The sequence below is a fragment of the Leptosomus discolor genome, chromosome 15 (assembly GCF_034619465.1).
Source record: "Leptosomus discolor isolate bLepDis1 chromosome 15, bLepDis1.hap2, whole genome shotgun sequence".
Lineage (NCBI taxonomy): Eukaryota > Metazoa > Chordata > Aves > Leptosomiformes > Leptosomidae > Leptosomus > Leptosomus discolor.
In genome coordinates this window covers 11,715,017-11,731,447 of record NC_141405.1, presented here as the reverse complement: position 1 = coordinate 11,731,447, position 16,431 = coordinate 11,715,017, and positions in this window count along the sequence as shown.

Sequence of the window (16,431 nt, the reverse complement as noted above, 5' to 3'; positions counted from 1 at the left end):
TATCAAAACAATCATTTGTCCAGTGTTGAAAAGCTGTGAGGAAAGAAAGAAAAGTCAATATGTTTGACCTCACTTCTGGGGGAGAAACTCCTGGGAGTCATTACAAGTCAACTGTGGAAGAATCAACACACTGATTTTAATGGATGAGTCTGAAACAAATTCTTTCCAAGAGCCAACATTCTTCTGTCCTTCAACCCGCACCTGAATGAGCAGAGAACAGAGGTCATCTTCTGCAGCAAATGTCCTCTGCTTCTTTGGGTATCTGAGCAGAGAGCAGGGGGATAAGTGGAAAATAATTTATCAGACCTGAAGGGAAACGAAGCTTGTCAGGATTTCCTCACTGTTGCAAAAGCAGCAGCAATATATTCAAATGTGGTCGAACGTGACACCCTCATTTTTCTCACTTAGGTCGTGGTTCTGGAAAATGTCTTGGAAAAGTACTTCAGTATGTGCTGACGCTTAAACCTGGGTGTGAACTCCATGCAGACTAGTGAAACTCAAGCACATGCTTACAGATAAGCATGTATACACTCAAGTGCTGTCCTGATTAGGGCATATGTTTAAGTGGCTCCTTGAGCTGGAGCCTCTGGCTTTGAACAGGCACTCCTATTCTTTGTGTGTTATGCAGAAAGAGCTAACTAAATACTCGCTTGTTTTCTGTAGCACTGACCAGAACCACCTCAAGCGCCAGGGCAGCAGACATAAGCAGGAAAATTGACTCTGATCATCCCTGGGGTCATTTAACTAAAACACACATTTCAGTCGAGCCAAGTGTTCACCAGCACTTTTCAACTCCCATGGTGTCAAAACAATTAGCAGATCACAGCAGCACCGATTCACTGGTGCTCCAATAAAAGCATCTGGCCAACACATGGAAATTTAACACGAGCACCGAATAAGCTCCTCCAAGCACCGTCTGCTGCCTGCAGGACAATACAATCTGGATAATTCTTATATCACTGGACAGGTTATGCAAATCTACTTAACCTGTTGAAAAGAAATCACTGCAGAATCCCAAACAGGCACTGATATCATTCAAATTGGAACCTGGTAGGAAGCACATAAACCTACTTTCAATGGATTACCCCTGTTAGAATTGATTAACAAGTTTGGTTTTTTCTAAATCCAAGACTTTCTGTCCATTTGCTGTCAGTTGCAGCCCTATCCCACCTTGGCAATTCCAATAAGTAAAATTTGATGCTAAAGAAATCAGCAGTCTTTCAGGTTGGTGGATGAAATCTTAGCTGTCAGTGGAAATATGCTACAACATGATAACTGTCCTGATCATTTAAAAGGCACAGGCAGGGAAGCAGTCAGTTAGCTTTGGGACACACTTACGCATCTGACTTTCTTATACGAAAAGAGAAAAAAATGGGGGCGTGGATGATGCTAAGTGTGTTTTTAGGCTCTTTTGTTAGGGAGGACTACAAAACCTTGTGGTAAGTGTGTCTCAATTAACCTTCTTGTCCCTGTTAGGGGAACTGCAATGGGTTCATCGAAGAGATGCAAGGGACTCAGTGCTGCTATGCAGGGGAGTTGCTCCAGAGTTTCCTGTGTTTCCAGCAAAAAGTGTCAGATTGGGTAAATGGCAGCAACAAACGTACTATGTGGGTGGTTCTGGAAATACTGTTTCTTCATAACAAATAGAAAAAAAGTATCTCATCTACTTACTCCGGCATAGCGTGCATTTTTCCTGATGTTTCAATGATTCACTAGCACAGGTGGAGTGAGCCTCTGTGTGCACACCTTGCATCAGCTGCTGGGTGACTTCACTTTGTTGTTCCAGTCTCCAAAGGGGACAAAAGACTGCAAGTGGCCTCCAGCATCTCCTGCCAAGCAATCTATGAAAAAGGCCGACCAGATAGCAGATCTTGTGAAATATATCCTAAAAAGCTGAGCTGCAAATACTTGCCCAGCAAGAATAGGACACAGATGGATTGTCAGTTGACCATAAAAGTCCCATTCAGTCAGAAATGGATTTCATTAATCAAACACATTTTTCACGTAGCTTCGGACCTGGCTGAAAATGTTCCTTCTTATTTTATTATATGGCATTTATTAACCCAGCTATTAGCTATGTTAATGAAACCTCAGTGGTATTTTCATTGACTCCTAACAGACACTTCTTGTGTATACCACATAGCAAATGTGACCAGAAGGAATCTGACGCAACCAACCCTTCCTTTGCAACCAATGTGGGATCCAAAACAAACCTTTGGTGCTCCCAGCATCTCTGCCCAAGGAACCTGGCATCCTACAAATAAATACCGAATTGCAAATCTGTGGCAAGTTAAGTATAAATCTGCTTCACCTGAAGTGGAAGAGAAAGCAGAGTTCAAGGCTGCTACTGAATTGGTGGCCAAATGCCAATACCATTCACTTCAGGGCAGTATAAAATGATTCATCTGACAGGCTGACCCACTAGGCTAGGAAAATAAGGCCACATAACTTTCTCCTCTAAGTCCTGCAGCAGCGGTCCCATGCCCTGCTGAATGGCATCCATCTCCTTCCATGGGCCATTCGCTCATGCAGAGCCAGTGCAGGACATCAGCCACGCTTCCAAAATACTGTTACAATTCAGTGTTGTATTTCGACACCTCTTTTCTGTGTGCCTCCTAAAGCTTATCCATTTGCAGTCTGTGAGCCTCCTTGCTTATCTTCCCATTTACATATTTTGCTTCACTCAAATGCTTTTCGGTCTACTTTGGGGTTTGGAGGTTTCTTTTGCTTTCTCCTCTTCCTGTGCATGTGCAGTAGCACACCTTGCCTAGCCCCACAGCAACAGCATGCCCATTAGCTGCAGCTCACAAACAGCAAATGAACTGGGTCATAAAACGTGCGTGGGGAGGAAATTCATTACAAGATTGTATGCCAAAACATTTTGGATCAGTTTTTTTTTTTTTTTTTTTTTTTTAAAGCCACACATGCAAGCACTGGAATGCCATCTTTGCATGTAATTGCTTTTTTTCCCCCCTCCGTTGTCCTTGGGGTAGAACATCTGTCGTCTTATCACTAACTGTCCTCACATGGCTTTTGTGTCTCTCAAGAGGATCTTGCACAGTGCTGATGTAGCAGACTCTGGTACCCTCTGTGATCTTTCAGTGTTCCCTGGGTTTGTCACTGATCATTGGATTACCTGTTTTCTGTGCCATCTTGACATTTTCGTTTGACCTGCTCATCATCAGTGCAATTATGATGATACCTTAGAGATGATGCACGGTCTTCTGGTAAAAACACAATCAGGACACATACCTACACTTGGGCACTGGCTCTGGCACCCACAGTCCTTCAGGACCCAGGCAAATCATTTAATCTTTCCCTTCCCTTAAAGCTGTGAGCACATGAACACATGCACGTGTTCCTGGGTCACGGAAGGGAAGGTAAGCTCAGGTTTTGCAGATGCATGTTGGCAGCCGTGCTGCTAGTCAGCCCTTCCTCTCTAGACTCCAAATGTAAAATATTTGCATTACTTTCCTTTGTCCAACTTGTCCACTTAACATAATCAGGGATGGACTCTTCATGCATTGATACAGCAGCTTGCCCAAGGGGCCCACGCAGGGTTACTGAGGCAACTTCAACATGAGGGATGCCGTTTTCTTATGTATCCCCTTCTGTGCAGACACCTTACATGTGTGTGAGGCATGGCTTTGGGAGACTAATTCATATTCCCATGTTAGAAATCAGGAAATCTGAGGTGCTGGGAAGTGATTCGCCCCATAGCAGCCATGCCTGTGGCCATCAGAAACAGGACCAAGATCATTTATAGAACCAGGAAACATTACTTTACCGAGGGGGTGTTCAAACACTGGAACAGGTTTCCTAGAGAGATGTTCGATGCCCCAAGCCTGGTGGTGTTTAAGAGGCATCTGGACAATGACCTTAACAACATGCTTTAATTTTTGGTCAGCCCTGAAGTGGTCAGGTAGTTGGACTAGATGATTGTTGTAGGTACTTTCCAACTGAAATCCCTTCCCTTCCCTTCCCTTCCCTTCCCTTCCCTTCCCTTCCCTTCCCTTCCCTTCCCTTCCCTTCCCTTCCCTTCCCTTCCCTTCCCTTCCCTTCCCTTCCCTTCCCTTCCCTTCCCTTCCCTTCCCTTCCCTTCCCTTCCCTTCCCTTCCCTTCCCTTCCCTTCCCTTCCCTTCCCTTCCCTTCCCTTCCCTTCCCTTCCCTTCCCTTCCCTTCCCTTCCCTTCCCTTCCCTTCCCTTCCCTTCCCTTCCCTTCCCTTCCCTTCCCTTCCCTTCCCTTCCCTTCCCTTCCCTTCCCTTCCCTTCCCTTCCCTTCCCTTCCCTTCCCTTCCCTTCCCTTCCCTTCCCTTCCCTTCCCTTCCCTTCCCTTCCCTTCCCTTCCCTTCCCTTCCCTTCCCTTCCCTTCCCTTCCCTTCCCTTCCCTTCCCTTTTTCTTGTTTCCCCTAAATCATCCTTCCTGCTTGTGCAGCAGTGCCTGACATGAGTCCCAGTGTTGTGTTATCTTGGCAGCAGGGTGTTGATTTGGTCCCTCATCAACCTTTTCATTTGATTTTTAGTTTTTTCTCTGAACTGCTTTCTTTGAGGTCTGCTGTTGCCTTAATCAAGTAGTTAATTTCTCCAGTGCCTTTCCCTCAAAATGCTTTAAACTGTTTCAGAATAGAAAACAGAGGGTGAATTAAACGGTAAACAGCACTGTGCAGTGCCCTGATGCTCCCGCAGCCGCAGCTCCATGGTGGCACTTCTTTGTCAGTCCCTGCAAGACAGGCACAGGACGGTTGGATGCAAATCTCTCCCGAGCCTTCTGGGAGCTGCACTTGAACAAGGACCTTGCCTGCCTTCTGTCCCTCACCCATCCCAGGCCCTTGTGCCATTGCTGATGCCCCGTCGCATCCCATTGATGACGAGCGAGACCACTCCTCTGCAGCTCCCAGGGCCTGCTGTGCTGATTTTATCATTTTTACCTCTGAAATACTCTCCACGTTTTGACATTCTCACTCTACACTACAACTCACTTCTGCTTCCACCTTTAAAGCTGAAGGTTTTGCTGTTTATTTTTTGCGGGCACCAGGTCAGATTTATCCCTAACAGAAGGTGACTGTTCCCAATCTGTCCTTAGGGCTCCTCTGTAGCCCGCCTGTCTTCAGGGCTTTACCTTGCTGTTTTCCAAAAGTGCAAACGTTACTATGTTGGGTCAGACTGGGATCTGTCTAGCCCAGCATCCTGTCTGGCACTGGAGGTTTCAGAGTCGCAAGAAACCCCAAATCTACATTTATAGGCTAGCAACCCCCCTCTTCCCAAGGCTCACTGGCAATGAGAACACATTTGGTAGCTGTGTCCCACCGTATTGCTATTTTTGCTCTGTAGTTCACACTGGAACTAGTTCAATTTTAAATTCTAATCCTTGGATACTAAGGATGCAGTAGTTCTCTTTGAAAAGATTTACTACTAATCTCTCCGGTGTCTGTGACAAAGGACAGTTTCTCAGCATTACCTCAAATGTTAAAATATTAATGAGGAGAGAGTTTGGTAGCTGGCAAAGGCTGTCTTCCCTAGCACTGGAGATGGACTTAATGATCTCTGTGCCTTTGCTACTGCAAAATGAACATCTTACACAGGAGAGATTAGACAGACCTGACACCTTTAATAAAATATGGCCTGTATTTCTACAGATGTATTTAAAATCATTTAAATCCCTTAATGTTTTATGAAATAGCAAAGCTTTGTGTGAATCTATTTAGAATAGTCTTTAAGCACTGCAGTAGGTTTTATGTCGACCTAGCTCCCATTTGTAATGTGCTCAGTCCTTATATCATGTTTATATATATATAATTTTTTTCCACCCAGATGACTTTTCGAAATTAATAAAATGCTTATAAGAGGTGCATGGTTGATAGCAGTATAGACTATAGCCAAGAGTTGCAAAAAGGACTGCCTTCGAGAACATTAAATCTCCACTTATGGACTGAAATAAGCAGCCTGATTTCCCTCTGTGCTTGGCGCCAGTGATCCCACCAAACCCTGTCCTTGCCAGGGTATCACCTTGCACTAGCACACGGCTACCACAGGAACAGATATCTTTGAAAAGAGACTGGCCATCACCAGGCAGCACTTGGTGGCCACTCTCAAACTTACTCAGTACCCAGAATGGTACCTAGGAGAGCCTGGGGGTCTTACCTGAATATCTTTATCGGCTTTATTTGGTTTGGGACGAAGACAAAGCTGCTGTTATTTACAACTCTGAACACTCTGTCTGTTTATTCCCAGTGTTCCAAGGGAAAACGCAAGGAAAGGCAAACCCCCAGTTTCTTTCCAGCATTAGAGTCAGGATCTCCACTTCATGCTTTTGATAGTATGGTATTTCTGCTGTTTCTGCTACAGCATAAGATCCTAGTAAGGTGGGTCCCTGCCCCTTGGGGAATCCTGGCAATCTGTTCTTGAACAAAATACAAACATTTCAGCTGCTCATGTAGAAAATTATGGCTCTAAAAAGCCCCAACACACAAAGACAGGCCTGGAGCAGAGTAACTGCTGAGAGCAGCAGGCTGCTGAAGGCAGCAGGGGAGCCCTCCTTGCTGCAGGCACAACCAGCTCTGGCTTGGCCACCTCTTCCTCCATGGGTCACCCGTCATCCCTGGCCTGCAGCACGAGAGCTGAGAAAGCACCTGCAAGAACAGCACACGCCTGAGCTCACTGAGCTTGCTGCAGAGAGGCAACAGCTTTTTAATTCAAGGGTTTTCCTCACTGCTGCCTGTGATGGGGTCCTGGTACAGTTTTCAACCGCAGAAGTGGAAAGCCCCATGCTTTGGCGTAGGGAATGGAAAGGAAGGGGAAGGCATTTCTCTGGCAGGGGGTTAAGGAGAGAACAGGTGAGAGTGACCTCCTCGCCCAGGAGATGGCTCTACTACTCACTCGAGGAGGCAGGTTCAGTCATCCCCACAGTGCTGAGCAGCCCTGCACCGTCACCCGGGGCTCAGCTCCCCGGTCCTTGGGTGACACACTGCTGACTGTGCAGCTCTGCTGCATATCGCCCGGGCTGCCTGTCCTCGGCCCCGAATCCCAACTCTCCTCTCCCCCTCTGCCCATGCAGGTGGGAAATACTGGGCCAGGTGGAGATGAGTGAATCTTTTTTTAGTTTGCTGGTAATTCTGAATTGAAACCTACAAAAGCTGTGTGGCTTCAACTCTGTTCCCTCAACTCAAACAGTTCTGCTTAGGAAAGGAATATCATGTGCGCTAAAACCTATGTGAAGGATGAAGAATCTCCCATTTCCCTGCAGCAGATCAGGAACGTGGGAGATCAAGTTCAGTTCCCACGACTGCCTGATTACGATTCGAACCCTCTTCTCCCATGAAAGGGCTCCAACAAGAAGACCATTAAGGCATGCTCAGGCAAAGCTCCATCAGTGGGACCTGTTCCACTTACGGCAAAGTATTTATCTAGTTGCTGAGACAAGGGCCAAAAGGATGTGACTGACCCCAGGGCCTGCTGTGTGGGGACTGCCCTAGGAGGGGAGCTATGTGGTGCAGATCCCTCCAGCACACAGGGACCTGAGCTGGGGCTGCCCACATCCCTTGTGAGCAGTCTAAACCCTTGAGATGTTGGTAAACCACCTCTCTGTTTCCCACACTCCTTTGAAGCTGGATTTGCATTTCATTTGCTTTTGTTACAGTGCCTAAAACTAGCCTTTTTTTTTTCCTAGAGGGAGCTCAACAGAACATTGCACAGCCACACATTTTTGGTGGATTAGCTCGGAAGAGCAAGCTCTAAACTCAGGCCTTGGTTACGTACAGCCAAGAGCTGGGTTTCGAGTTCTAAGAGCCAGAGATGTTCCTGCCTGTAGCTGTATGGGCACATGGAGCACCAGGCTCTGATGCTAGAAAGAAGTTGAGGTCCCTCTTTCAAATGGGCACGTGAGTGGTTCAAACCTTCGGAATTTTCCCCAAAAAGCACATGTGACATCTGATTCGCAACCACAGATGACTAATAAAAAGAGCAGCTCCTGCCAGTAATGTCACTCTTGTTTCTACATTTGTTGCAACATCTTAGGATAAAAATAAATACATATGTTTGCAGCTGGTCTTATAGAGACCTGCTTTATATAGGCACAGCCTCTCGTTGGTCTCAGTCTTCAGGCCAGTTATGGCACAGTCAGTGTGTTGTAAACACCAGTGGAGTGGGTTAGCAGCTCTCCCCGTAAAACCAGCTCAAAGCCTTTCACTGTCGCTGTGCATTCAATTTCCTCATTCAAAGGCCGGTGAGAGCAAAAGCGACCTGCATATGGAAACTTTTAATTAAACTACTAATATAGAGTCGAGTCATTTCTGGTGGAGGTTTAAGTAGTCTGTGGGAGAAGTGCTGAGTTGTGGGAGAGGAAGGCAGTGTTTGTCTCCAGCCCTGGAATTTGTCCATTCATCAAACAGTCGTCCCAGGAGTTGAAGCTGATCCAATTGCGTGTCAACAACATTGGCCATGCCTCATTAGAAATCAGTTGCAAAAAGTTTTTTAAAAGAGCATTAATTCATCTTGTTTCTTTTTTTCCCCTTTGCTGTGGATTTTCATCACCCGTAGTGAGAATTTTAGGGGAAATTGTTTCTGAATGGCTACTTTCCAGGGCAGACAATTTCTTTTTTCTCTGTCTCTGGTAGAAATTCAAACCAGTCTGTTTAAAAATGAGTATCTAAAGTCAGGCTTCCAAACTCACAGCCTGATTTGCAAGGTGAGCAACAAAAGGACATCAAAGTTGCTCAGCTAGGCCAAATATCACGCACTTCCCAAGGTACATCACCATGAACTCTGAAGTCCCTGGTGTTTATAGCTCCAGCCCAGCCTCGACAATGCAATAAACCATTGATAAATGGCTCCTTCTATATTTCCTGAATTTTCTTCATGACACTGAACTCTACTGCAGAGAAAGCGTATTAGGTTACCACTCACAGATAGTGCTGTTTTAGTTTATCTTCCTTACGCAGGTATAAACGGATGCACCAACCATAAGGCACTACAGGACACTTTTGCAGGGCAGCCTTTCATATACCTTCTCCTCTCTGTGCAAATTACTATTATGGGCTTTACACTAGTGCCTCTTCCCCACTGAAGCTCTACTGACCTCAGCAAAAGGGTCTTCTAACTTACACTATGGAGATCAGACCCAGACCAAATTCACTGGCGTTTTATACCCCTATTCATTGCTCATATTCATCCAAGGGGAAATGAATCCTCCTTGTACATGAGGAGGTCAGAGAACCACAGGAACCAGTGGTTCCTGGAGGAACCAGTGAGTGGCAGTTGTCTTTCCCAGCACTTCCTAAAGCTTCTGAATCTATATTTCTTTCACACTGAGATGAAATGGAAGCTTTCCTAAGTCCTTGTACGGAAGTGAAGCTGTCCTTGTCTCAGCCTGCTCTAGAGTGGAGAGAGCAGGGACCAGTCCTTCTCTGCCATGCAGCAGGGAAGTTTTCCAGCCAGCAGGCTGGACCCCTTATCTATCTCTGCATAGAAACAACACCATAAAAAACCCCTTTCACAAACACATGGAAGAAATCAAATGTCACCACCAACATGCTGTCTCCCAGTCCTGGCTCTAGGCCGTAGGCATTCACCTGGTCTGACAGACTGTGAGCACTGCCAAGGCACTTCCCTGCAGCTGGGAAGTACTGAACCATTATTTACCATTCTTTGTTCCTGTTTATATTCAAAAACCTGATGGTGGTTTTTTTTAAATGAATAGTTGCTGCTCCTTAAAGAAAATATTTAAGTTTCTATAGCAAGTGTGTGCTCCTAACACACCCAGCCCATCTGGTCACACACCCACATGTTTGAACCCATTTTTACTCAGCTAAGAAACAACCTTCTGTTCCTTCTGGAGCAGGTGTTAATATTCTCCGGCTCTGGCTTACAGCTTATCTTCACGCAGCAAAGAGGAATTCAGTGACTATCAGTTTGCTACTGGGATTTCTGAGCAAGCCACAGGACACCTTGGCCTAATTGAAGGTCACTGCGCTGAAAGGCAATTTGATTAGGAAGCGACAAAATAATTTAGCAGGATGGGGAACAGATCCAAAAGAGAAGCACATTGAAGCCTTCCCGGTGTTTCTGAAATTCATGAAGCAGAAACAAAGGGCTGGATCTGCTGCGAGAGCCAGGGCTGGCAGAGGTGGAGTGGAGGTGGCTCTTGATGTGCCGTACCAGCGCGTAGGCAGGAGGGCTATGCCAGTCCCTCTGTGACCCAGGACAACTCACCTAAGGAGGAATAACAAAAGCAACACTGTGAACCAGGCTCTGTGTGGGAGCCCAGCCATTAGAGGTGATGTTGAGCTCCCCCGCAAATCGCTTCTTGCTTTACTTCCTTGGTATAATGGCAAAAAGATATTTCCCTTCTGGCTTATCTGATGAGCGTAAATGCTTTGGGACAGGGACCATCTCTTGCTGTGCCTGTGCCATCCATATCAGAACTGGGCCACCACTAGGTCCATAAGGACTGAACTAAATTACAGTCATGCTAATTAATACTAAATGACTGCAACTGTTACAATACTGTGATACAGGAATGGGAGAATTAGGTTTCAGACAAGGTAGTTTGAGGAGTCTGTGAACATGGTGTGCTAGGAAGGACGATCTTTTCAAACAAAAGGGTGAGCGATGGTCCAGAAGAAAGTAGGACAGACGCACAGCTGCTGTCAGGTAGCCCAAATCCCTGCAAGGGAAGGGGCTACACCGCTACATCCTTAAAGATGTTTTCACATGGGAAGAGGAAAATGTGATGATCAAGAAGCAGCGAACAAGGCAGAAAAGGGAGATGGTGGGAAAGTCGGAGAAAGCACAAAGTTTTCTGACAGGAAGGAGGAGTGGACGCAGAAGCAAGCGCATGTCATGCTGAGGAGGGGAGGCTTTCAGGGAGACGGCAAGGGCAGCCGAATGAGTGACTGCTCCCGGCGGCATCAGGAAGGCTTTTAGAAATATATCATGGGGACACAAAAGGCAAGGGAGAAAGTAGCTCCATCAATAAATAAGGAAGAAGATTAAATTAATGGTGACTCTGAAATGGCTGAGCTGCTGAACTCCCTTTTTAAAAATCAGTCATTAACAAGAGAAATAAGGGAAAGAGGTACTGTACGGACAATTAATTAGGAGTTCCCGTTGCAGGAGCCTGGCGAACTGTGGCACCTCGTGATCCTTCTTCCTGCGCTCAGCCCCAGCTCAAGGAGCAGCCGTGCCACCGGGACCACCATGGCCCAGGTCTGCTCTCGGCAGATGGCTCAGGTCATCTCTTTAGTAGAGAAAAAGGCTCCGGGCCACTGAACAAACCACGAGAGCTGAGTGGCAGCTGGGGTGAGAGTCTCCAAACCAGAGATCCAGGTGGTTAAGCCAAGAAGCGTTATCTGCTCTGTGCCCTCCTGGAGCTGCTAGCAGACGCCTGTGCTGATGGAGAGGTTGTGCATGTCACACACAGACACCTGCGTGTCACACCACATCCATGGCAGTGCCTGGCAGGAGAAAGGAGGGTGGACCACTGGCCACAGAGCCTGGCCTCAGCAGGGATGGGTGTCCAGATCAGTGGCGCCATGTCATGTGCCACAAACATGTCATAAATGAACATGCTTACACCCATGGACTTTGCAGAGTAGAAAAGCATAAATAGAGGTGTCCTTTGAGACTATTGCATAGGTAAACAAGCAGTTACTGTTACACATATTTAATATTGTACAAAACTCTGCATGCCTGGCTGACTAGCTTTTAATCATAACATCTAGAACAGAGAAACAATTACAAATGTGTGTAAAGGACAGAGCTGAAGAAATTAAAAGAAAGCTGTGCTTAAACTCCTCACAGGACAAATCAGAAAGGTTTCTCCTCCCTACCCAGCTGATTTGTTGTCCTGTCCTGATGTTCTTTTTTAAGCGTGCTTTGCACCCATGATTGTGCAGGACAGTGATGCTGTGTTTGCACCCTCCAGCACAGATGCACCCTGGAGAAAGTTTCCCCCCCGAGACCCTCCTTTGCGATGGCGTACATTTGCTCTTATACTTTGTTTCTCCTTGAAGTCCTTCAGAGACCCACCTGGGTCTCCTCTTTCACCCTGAAATGGCAACTATTCCTTCATTATGGAGGCAATGGGCTGGCCTGCCTTTAATTGGAACAGGGATCGTTTCACTTTCGTCGAGATGCAGATTTTACAGAGTAACATCACCTCCTGAGCTGGGCTAGCTAATTAACAACTCCTTGTCTCAACAAACTGTCTCTCCAGGGCTCATGGACATGTTTGTGCGTGAAGCATGTCTTATGCCGGCCCTCATACTCTGCATCCATCTCTACACTAAGACACATAGTTGACACGAGTGTCTTAATGAGACAAATTATTATTTATTACTGGGTTATTACTGGCTCTTGATGGAGCCCAACATGACGACAATAAACCTTTTGGAGATTTCAGAAGGCTTATGAAGGTGAGATGTACTGCCAGAGCACCGCAGCCAGAGTGGAGGGCTTCCTCCTGCCGCCACTGCCACCAGCTGCCTGCCTGACCCATGCTGGCCGCAGAGTCAGACCCTTGCTGGGGTCTCCTCTCTCACATCCCCTTCTTCAGGCTCCCCACCTCTGTGACACACGTTCCCCCTCTGACCAGTGCAAACAGCCCCTCGAGACAACGATGGAGGAAATGCGTCCTCTGAGCTTGGGCACCTACGTTTGGTGCCTGAAGTTAATTAGTGTGAATACTCCTTTCTTCGTGTCCTTGCTCCCCATCTGTAAAGTGGTGATAACAGCGCTTCCCTCTTCCCTTGGTTTTATCTGCTTGACTTTACTTATCTATGGCCTGGGCTGCATCTTATGCTGTATTTATATAGCACCTAGTGCCATGCAATCTTGATCTTGGCTAGCATACACAGCAAGCTTCATTCAAGTAGTATGTAGTGAGAATAAAAAAAAAGCCCTGGCCAAAATCAGAACATTCCCTCCCAGATATAGCTCATCGACACCAAACTTGGATTTGCAGTGCATTTCATGAGTATTAAATTGTATTTTAAAACACTGTCATGAAATAGAGTGAAATAAGTTGAGAGGGGTTTTTTATTTAGGAAGGGAAAGTTTATGATAAAAAGCTGAATTTATAGTGTAGTTCTGAAAAGAACATTTACGAGGATTTTAAAAACTCAGAAAGCTTCCTTAATGCCGCAGTAATGAAGGTCCCCTAAGGGATTTAAACTATGCAGTAGCCAAATTCAGGTCAGATAAAGTTGCTGTTAATGATGCAACTCCTTCAAGTTTCCCCTTGTAACAAAATCAGGCTTAAACTTCACTCATTTTTGAGTGAAGAAGAAATAATAAAGCATTGGTTTGAAAATATCAGAGACAAACTGCTTGGACTGCATGGAAAATTACAAAGGTCTCCTGAAGGTGAATATGTGACCAAAAAGACCTGGGCTACCACCACATATAAATAAGTCATGTTGGCCTGTTTTGAAAACAAACAGTGCTCTGACAAACCAACACAGGACTGGTTAATAAGTGATACTGGCCAGGCTGGTTTTATTCAGTCTCCATATTTGCTACAGACCAGTGGAAAATAGTTTTTCCTTCATAAAGACCTTCCTCTCTGTTGCTCCACCTCTCACCCGGATGATGGCACCCTGTGAACCATGGCCATCCCCTCCCTGTCTCTTTCTCAGAGGTCCACATAGAGCAATCCTGTGATTATTAGTTCTTAAACCCAGGGTATATGTATAGGGAAATGGTCTAATGGACAGAGCACAGAGCTTTTATCATGGTATTTTGGGTGAAACTGAACTCAATTTCCCTCTCTGTGTGACAGGGTTATGACACTGACCTTCTGAGAGCTCTGAGAGGCATGTAGCTGTTTCAGAGGTTGTTCTTCTTATTACACAATCACCAATCTCTCCATACCATCCAGGTACAACATCATACTGTCATCATACCTAAATTCAGTTCTAGTTTCAGCAGGTTTGTCTCATCCCAGCTTTAATGGACACTAAACCTGTTTGCATCCAAGCTCCATGTTTCTCCAAATACTTTGCAAACCCATCCAACAAATTCTGAATCTTTTTTCCCCCCTCCTCTTTTGCTTTCTTCTTTTTCCCTCTTACACTTGAACGTATGGAGGACACTTTTGAGCTATCTTCAATAGCTTACTATACTGCCATGCAGTTCTCCTCAACCCAAACACTGTGTTTCATGTTTCATGTAGCTTAGCACGGTAGCTAAGGTCCTGTAGCTTAGCATGGTGGAAAACTTGGTCCATGTAACTTAGTGTGGCACATCAAGCGGATGATGTAGGCTCCATCAGCTCTCTCCTTCTAGATTATAGATAGTGATTCATTTTGAGAAAATAGCTCTCAAGAAGCAACTTTTGCAGGCTCTTTGTTTCAGTGGCACACAAAACTCTTGTCCCCTTGTTCAGATGGGTATTTGGCAAAGACCCCTTTCACAGAACAAGGACCAGACATCCTATATTGCTTGTCATGGCACAAAACACAACTCTTTACACTTCAGAAGAATCTTTAAATTATGGAGTGACAGAACAGCCAGGGAAGAAATGTCAACCTCTATCAGTGAATCAAAGCATTCAGCTGCATTCACTGTCTTATGTTTCTTTCCACTAGGTCGGGCCAAGCAAAGCCAACGCTAATCAGCTGAGAGAACTGCAAATGTTTTGAAATACTGTGGATTAGGGAAAGCCCATGATTTGGGCAGACATGAATTATTGTGTGTAGATATAAATAAATATTGTTCCCAGCTCAGCTTCTGGCTCTTGTCCAACACGCCACAAATTCATCAAAAAATGAATGGGTTAGTGTGTTAACAAGTGCTTGACAGACTATGAAAACCGCCCGACGGGGGGGGGGGGGGTGAGGGCACGGTGCACACGCTTCACTTGACCAGCTACCCTTGTTTGACAAAATGAACCTTTAGAATATGGCAGCACTGAGTGGAGCCAGCCCACGAAAAATAAGGCTGAATTTGACGTGCGCTCTGGCTTGTACAGGAGATGGAAGGTGGGTGTGAGTTACACAGAGCTTTTTTCAATATCTCTGTGATAGCTGCCAGAGTGAAATAAAGAGCCCTAGGTGGAGAAGAGCTCTCACCCTGATCAGAACAGCCTACCTTGTTATCTGCAGAGCAGCAGGGACAGATCTGTGATAGCTAAAACTTGACTTTTAAAAACAGTGTTCTGAATTACTGAGGATCTCAAAATGGCTTATCTGTAGGCTGCCTCTTTCATCTCTTGCTATTTTTAATAGCCTATTATGAATCATTTTGATATGTTCATAAATGTTATCCTTTCTGCAAGTTTTTTGCTATGGTTGTCAACTGCTGAGGCTAATACGAACACGGTTAGTTGGTCTGGGATGTAGGAGCTTCAAAAAATGACTGCTTGGCTGCACGATTTATAATAACCCTGACTGTCCTAAACGTCCATAAATAAGGAGAATGTGTATTCTGCTTTGCGATAATCAAGACATCATCAGTCTTTTTTGTTTAAGTTGAGGAGGTTGCACTGGACCTGGTTTGTCTTTCAGGATTATGTACACGTTGCTCCAGTTGAAATCAGTAGCACCGCAACACACATTTTGGAGGGACAAGAATGCATTGCAGCAGCCAGGAACCCAAACAGGCAGCCTTTGAACAACATAGCTTGTCTGGCACGTAAGCCCCAATCCCCTGTTGAGGGGTTTCTGCACAGTCTGCCAACATCTCCACGAGACATCCTTCTATGGAGGCTCAAAGCCAATGGTGAAGGTGTCCAGCACCATTCTGCTCCCTGGAGCAAGGCTGCTCAACCTGCACTCCTGCAGCCTTCCCCCATGTGTCATTCTGACCATGGGCTCTTCCCTTCCTGAGGACCTGGTGGGAACAGTCTGCAGGCAGATGAATTGTCCTGACCATGACAGCCTTCTCCTGGTATCAGCTTGCTTAGGGCCTTGGATCTGCAGCCTGCAGGCCGCAAACAGCTGGTGAAGTTCACAGTGAACAGGACACATATGGTATTTCTCTAAAAAAGGACTTGTTGTGTCTTGGATGTATTTTGTGATGTAAAGATTGACTGGAAACACAAGGAATGCATTCATTTATTTTGGCCATCTAGTATCCCAGGCTGCAAGATGCTGGGGAAGGACATAGACTACTGCTAAGAGTGGTAGGGTTGAGGGGTCTCTTCTGTACCTCCTGTTGCCAACCCTGGTGTGTTTCTGTTACGTGACATTTTTTCCTCAGAAACGAAATTGATTCATGCACAAATTAGAAAAATACAAAACATTCCTCCTTTGACAGTGAGGGGGAACACTGGAGTTTCTCACTCTTTTCCCATAAGGGGCTCGTCTAGCTTAACAACCAGCAGAAGGAGGGAAACCAGACAGCCCTCGCATCTCCCCGCCCGGGAGGGCTGTGCTCACCAGTGAGGTAGGTGTAAAGACATTATTGCAAGGAAGTGCTGCTTCCTTGGGGATCCAG